This window comes from Triturus cristatus, chromosome 12 (genome assembly GCF_964204655.1).
Source record: "Triturus cristatus chromosome 12, aTriCri1.1, whole genome shotgun sequence".
NCBI lineage: Eukaryota > Metazoa > Chordata > Amphibia > Caudata > Salamandridae > Triturus > Triturus cristatus.
In genome coordinates, this window is record NC_140595.1 from 767,724,257 (window position 1) to 767,730,938 (window position 6,682).

The window sequence follows — 6,682 nt, forward strand, 5'->3', positions numbered from 1 at the left end:
CGGTTTTTCCAGGATCGGAATCGGCCCCTTGATGTTAAAATTATTTTAATAATGAACAAACATTTAAATGAATTTCAATTAAAAGTCACTTACTATTAATAGTGGGTTGCCTATGTAAAATAGTGTCTTTTTGGTGGGAAAGTCTATTAATGCACAGGGAGTATTACACTGTTTGGGATAACAGGTGGAAATTTTACAAGCATATATTGAAAGCGCCCGGAAAAAAGAAAACTATTAGATAAGCACAATGATTTCATCAATATCAACCCCCCCAAAAGAAAATTAAAGACTATATGCAGCCAGAATTGGATAAAGACAAACTCATTGGAAAAATTATATTTGTATTTAAAATTAGAGCAGAGCCCAAATATTTAATATTTAATATGTGAAGATATTACAACAAATCAGAACACTTGTTAAAAACATTCCTTACCAATATTTACGCAAAGAAATGTAAAATATAGATCAAATATTTAAAAAAAAATAATAACTAAACATGACATAAGCAGAACAACTACCAAAAGTACAAAGAAGTGTAGAAGCCACAAAATATACACCCAAGGAGTACATCAAAGTAGTTACCTAATGTTTCTGGATGCATAAGATCAGAACGCTGGTGGTTATTGTTAATCTAAGGTAGAAGTGGGGAGGTACAAAGAATAATGACACAGGGGAAATATATGTTTGATAGCCCTTAACCTCAAAAATATTTCCCATGCATGTTGTGGCAGTTTATTCTCCAATCACAGATCATAGAAAAATCAATAACAAATCAGAAAACAGGGTTGCATACTCTTATTTCCGTATAGAAGCTTGTGCTGCAGCTGCAAACCGGCCGTAGCACAAGCTCCCATAGAGAAAATGAGATTGTGTTCATCCCTGCACCTCATGGGAGGGACCTCATGATGCCTACCCCATGGTGCAGGGATCAACAAGGGGGCACCATAGGTGCCCCTTTGGCCACCAACTGGAGACGGCAAAGAGAAGGGGGCCCTGCTAGGGGCCCCCACACTCTCTTTCTGACAGGCTTTTCATGTTGGAAAGCCCAACATGGAAAGCCTGTGAGAAACCGAACATTGTAATCCAAACAGCAGAAATGCCATCCATTGGGATTACAGGCCGGTCTCTGACTGACCGAGCCTGTCGGAATCCATCCAGGATTACTGGCCAGTTTCGATTAGACCCACCTAAATTGTAATTAGGCAGTCGGAATTGAAACCGATGATCTCGGTCAGAAAGCCTCTGACCTCCGGTCAGAGGCTTTCCAGGCTTTCTGGCCAAGATCGTAATAGGCCTCTAAGTATGAAAAAGGGAGATTTAGAAACATAATCCAAACCAATATAGTTTTAAGAGAGAATGTAAAAATGCCAATTGAATTGATAAGAAATATGAAAACAGGCAAGTAATGAATAGGGTAGTTAAGTAGTGTTAACAGTGTAAGATGTATGCATGACTGTCCAGGTAGTCTGAAGCCACCATCAATGAAAGCTGTTGTAATTTGGCCAAAATTCTTTCAGACATTTATTGACTCTTTTTTGAAACACATGTGTTCTGGTCGCCTAACAGTGATTGCGCGATCCTTATTTCTTGAAAACTTTTCTCCTTCTTCAGAATTTACAAGAACTTATATAGGTTAGGATGATATTTTCCCATTGCTTTACTAGCAGAATTGTACCATCCCACTATAGAATTGTTTTTTTTGCACCTCCCCCTAAACAGGTTTAGTAGCAGTTCCACCATTCAATTGCAAACTTTGGTTTCCTCCTGCGACCGACTTGCTTAGACAGCCAATATGGGTGTCCTCAAAGTAATAATTCTACACCAAAATGCCTGAGACAAGTTGATAAAACATCCTTGAATTTGAAATACAGGGTACAATTTGGTTGCCGTAGTTATCCTTGTTAATTCAAAGTCAATTATTACTTTCCTTGTACTTTTACTCTTGTTTTAGCTTTCACAACAGATAAAAGCTCTGTTTATAAGTAGAGGATTGCTTATCAGTTAGAACTATATACCAATATCACAGTTGTAGTATTAATATCAGCATGAATTTGATAACGTTGGGTGAATGGATGGGGTGTGGATTGAATGGTCCCATCCATAATCCAAATTTCAGAATTCCCAAGAGTTATCAAGTTATGTGCGGTGGTAAAAATGTGTATTATTTCTTTAGGGTTTTGGTTTGCATGAAGAAGGAAATGTTCATCACTAAAATGTTTATGTCAGCTCAGGGGGAATACCACAATCAGAGTATTTTTGAGGGGCAATACACTGTGGATTACTTGCCTGTTTTCTTCTTTGTACCATCCTTCGGAGGTTAGGCTAGCAACATGCATGGGCATCTTTTGTGATATCCCCAACAAAACTGAGACACGGGGATCATTGGAGGTGGATGCAAGCATTTTTATGGGCTGCACATATTTTCCAAGCTTAATCTCAATTGCAGAGGCAGAGTGGTTATATTCTGTTGCACTAAGGGCAGCCTGCTCCAGAGTAACTTTTCTGTCTCTGCAATGAAGTGACCGATGAAGAACACACCTCCAATAGTTCCTGGGCTCAGTTATCTTCTCCTTAGAGTAAAGATAGCCGCTGTACTTTAAAAGTCAGTTTCCTCATGCAGATACAATATATTAAGTTTGATGGGAGGATGCCATCTTGTTCAGGTCTGCAAAAACAAAACAAAAAAACATGCCAACAATTGTTTTTTGTAAAAAGCTGATATTTAAATCAATTTACTGCTAGTTGGGTGAATAATTGACCATGATATAACTTCCTGGCAAAGGTTAAAAACAGACAAATTAAATTTAACTCTAAAAGACAACGTTTTTAAAAGCTCAAATACTGTTCGTTTTTTACTCAAAAAATGTGCCTATACTCTTCTGTTTACCTTGGAGTTGTAATCTCTTGGATGAAGTAGATATTTGGTTGAATAGTAATCTTGGAAGCACATTTTCTCGCAACAAGGAACTGCTACTTCGTTTGATTGTTCTCAAAGTGATTATGAAGCTTCACAAAAAAAATTACTAAGTGATTCATTTAACTAGTGAATAATATACCACAGTCTACATCCAAACTCTAACAGAAAATGAGTACCAAACAGTGTGAGAGAACTAAATCTGAACCCCAACCACTGTCCTGCACCTGCCTTGAGGGATACCCTCAGAGGAATAGGAATACAAAATTGGATATCGTGCACTGTCCCACACCTGCCTTAAGGAAGATATCTAGATTGGAAATACAAAATTAGACCCGCCACTCTCCATCACCTTCCCAAAGGAACGTACTAAGCAGAGTAGAAATAGTAAATTTGAACCCCAATCACTGTCTAACACCTGCCCAGAGAGATTCCCATAGCGGAGAGAGAATAGAAATTACCACCCCCTAACACTGTCCTGAGCTATGCCCCTGCATATTTAGAGTAAACAACCACACTCCCTGTGAGGAATCGCGGACCCTGGCGCCTGCCTAGCGTCTAAAACTACGAATCCCAGCAGCACTAGCACCAGGAAGTAGGCGTCTATATAAAGGACGTCGCGCACGGCAGAAGGCGTGCGTTATTTTGAATCCGAATCTGCATCCCCCGTCTCTCGGAGCTTGGCGTCCAGGCGGGAGTTGCCTTCCGAGGAAAGAGGCGAGAGACGCGACGACCTTGTCCAGCCCCCCGTCGTTCGGAGCTAGGCGTCCCGGCGAGAGTTGGAGGAGGAGTCTGAGCGAAGCCGGGGGTAGCAGGTAAGCGCGGTGGGTCGAGCTCGGCTGAGCTCACATTCCCTCCGCCCCCCCCCACCATTTCGTTACCGCAGCACTCCCGCGCTTCTGACCTTTCTAGCCAGACAGCGGCTTGGCCTAGTCGTGCTGTCGAGTTTGGATAACATCCAGACCTACGAGCTCGGAGGAGCTCATTTGAGTTTTGGCAGCGCCCATGGAGGCGCAACTGTATCTTAAGCTCGGAGGAGCTTTTCCTTAAGTACTAGCGAGACATTGGGACTTACGTGGGTACTGAAGGCTAGGTGTGATGAGTAAAACCCTAGCGTGTTGATATTCCCAGTGTGAAGGAGCGCTACAACGCCGGACTTCTTGGCGTCGGTGCTTTCACCGTGGAAGCCGACTTTTCCCATAAACCGCTAGCAGAGTGTGCTTTAGCTTGAGACAGGTTTAGGGTGTCAAAAAAGCACTGTGGTGGTTAAGGCCTGGTTAGGCTGAGTTCTTGGTTGTTTATGTTTGAAGGTGTGGGACATAGTAAACACCTCTCGTTAGTGAGACCTACTGAGAGTAGACTGTATTGTGTTTGGTTTGTATACATTTGCTTTTGTCATTTCAGAACCCTTTCCCTGCTGACCCTTCCCCTTTCCTTCCCTCGCCTGATCGCCTCTGGGCTCCGTGACCTTTTGGTTGGAGTCCGGGGATATCGGGAGGTGGACATATTTAACATCAACCGGACCCTGAGGAGCTCCAACCTGACAGAATAACGCACCCAAGTTAGGTGCTCCTCCCGGTCCGGGGTGGGTGTTGGATATGACGTCCTTAGAAGACGTAGTGCAGGCTTTGGCCTTAGTTCAGCAGGAACTGATAGCTTCACGATTAGAAGCCACAGCGCTGCGAGACAGAGTGGATAGGTTGTCCCGTAACCCTTTTGACATAGCGTCCTCTAGTGGACAACAAGTACATGTGACGGTACCCCCACCTATCCCTTTGGCTAGTCCTGAGAGATATGCGGGAGACCCGCAGAAGATCCAGATCTTCCTGACTCAAATAATGATGCATTTTTCATGCAAACCATCGTCCTTTCCCTCCAATCACTCTAGAGTGGCTTTCGCTATCTCTTATCTAGTGGGTGACGCGGCATCATGGGCGGTCCCTCTGGTTCGGAATAACGATGCCATCCTATCAGACTGGGAAGCCTTCAGAGCCGCGTTAGAAGGAGTGTTCGATAGAAGAACCACAACGTTTAGTACCGACAAAGAGTTGCTATCCTTGAGGCAAGGAAAGAGTGACTTGGTGACCTACCTCACGTCCTTCACCCGGCTAGTAGCCGAGGCCTCCTGGCCGGAGGAAAAACGAATGTCCTTGTTCTATCAAGGACTCAGTGATGACCTAAAAGATGTGGTGGCACAGATAGATCCGCAGCCAACTACCTGCGCTGCCCTAATGACTTTGGTCTTGAGATTGGACGGCCGCATGGCCGAAAGAGGAGTAGACAGATACAAGGGTAGTGGGGGTACGGGGGGATACCACCGGAAAGAGCAGAACCCGGTTCCCATAGCTCATGAACCTATGGAGGTTGGGGCCGTTAGACCCGCCCTATCTCGGTCTGAACGAGAGAGCCGCCGCGCCTTGGGGCTCTGTATGTATTGTGGGAAAAAAGGGCATTTCGTACGGGAATGCCCTTCTAAGCCCAAGAACCCTGCAATGCCGTATAGAGGCAAGAAGGCCGCAGTATCGGCCATGGCGACGGACACAAGTAACCCTGAGTTGCGCGCCCCAACACGACCGGAGGATACGGTCTGGCAGATACCTTCCCTCACTCATACCAAGTCTACAGACACCGCAGCACATATTGTCCTACAGGCTAGATTGGAAATAGGGGTCCAGGAGCATCAGGTACGAGCCATGTTGGACTCAGGAGCAACAGGCAACTTCATAGACAGCGGATTAGTAAGCTCGCTGTCCATAGACGTAGTGCCTCGGGAATCCCCAGAGGAAGTATTAGCGGTGGATGGTGAACCGTTGAAATCAGGACGAATCGCTCTCCACACTAAGATTCTAAAGATGACCTTATTAGAAGGTGACAGACCGCATCAGGAGGAGATCGAATTCAACATTATAGCTGCTCCACAATATGACCTAATCCTGGGGATGCCTTGGTTTGTATTACATAATCCAACAGTAAATTGGCAGGAGCGTACAGTACGGTTCTTGTCGGAGGGTTGTGCAGAACAGTGTATGCAGGTCCCTCGCGCACGTGCCCTTGCCCTAGCAGTTCCCTTCTGTCTGGCTACTGCAGCAGAAAAAGACGTGGAATTACCAGAGGCGTTGGCAGATTACGCTGAGGTATTCAATAAACAACATGCTGAGGGGCTTCCCCCGCATAGGCCTTTTGATTGTAGAATTGATTTGGTGGACGAGGCGGTGGTCCCATCATGTAGGGTGTATGCTTTGTCCGAGCCCGAAACCCGTCACTTACGAGACTATCTTGATCGGTACCTGGCATTGGGATTCATCAGACCTTCTCGCTCCCCTGCGGCGTCGCCCCTCTTTTTTATAGTTAAGGCCAACGGGGAATTGAGGGCCTGTTGTGATTATAGAATGTTGAACAAAAACACAGTAAGGAACCGTTACCCATTGCCACTGATCAGCGTCCTGTTGGATCAAGTGCGGGAAGCAGTGATCTATACCAGGTTGGACCTTCGTGGGGCGTACCATTTGGTGAGGGTCAAACGAGGGGACGAGTGGAAAACCGCTTTTAAAACCAGGTTTGGCCTATATGAGTACTTGGTAATGCCGTTCGGGCTCTGTAACGCCCCGGCGGCTTTCCAGTTCTTTCTAAATGAGGTGCTGCGCAAGTACATGGACATCTTTGTAGTGGTATACATAGACGATATTTTAATCTACTCGGCGGCAGGGGAAGATCACACGCGGCAGGTCAGGCTGGTGTTGGAGAAGTTAAGAGCTAATCAGTTATACT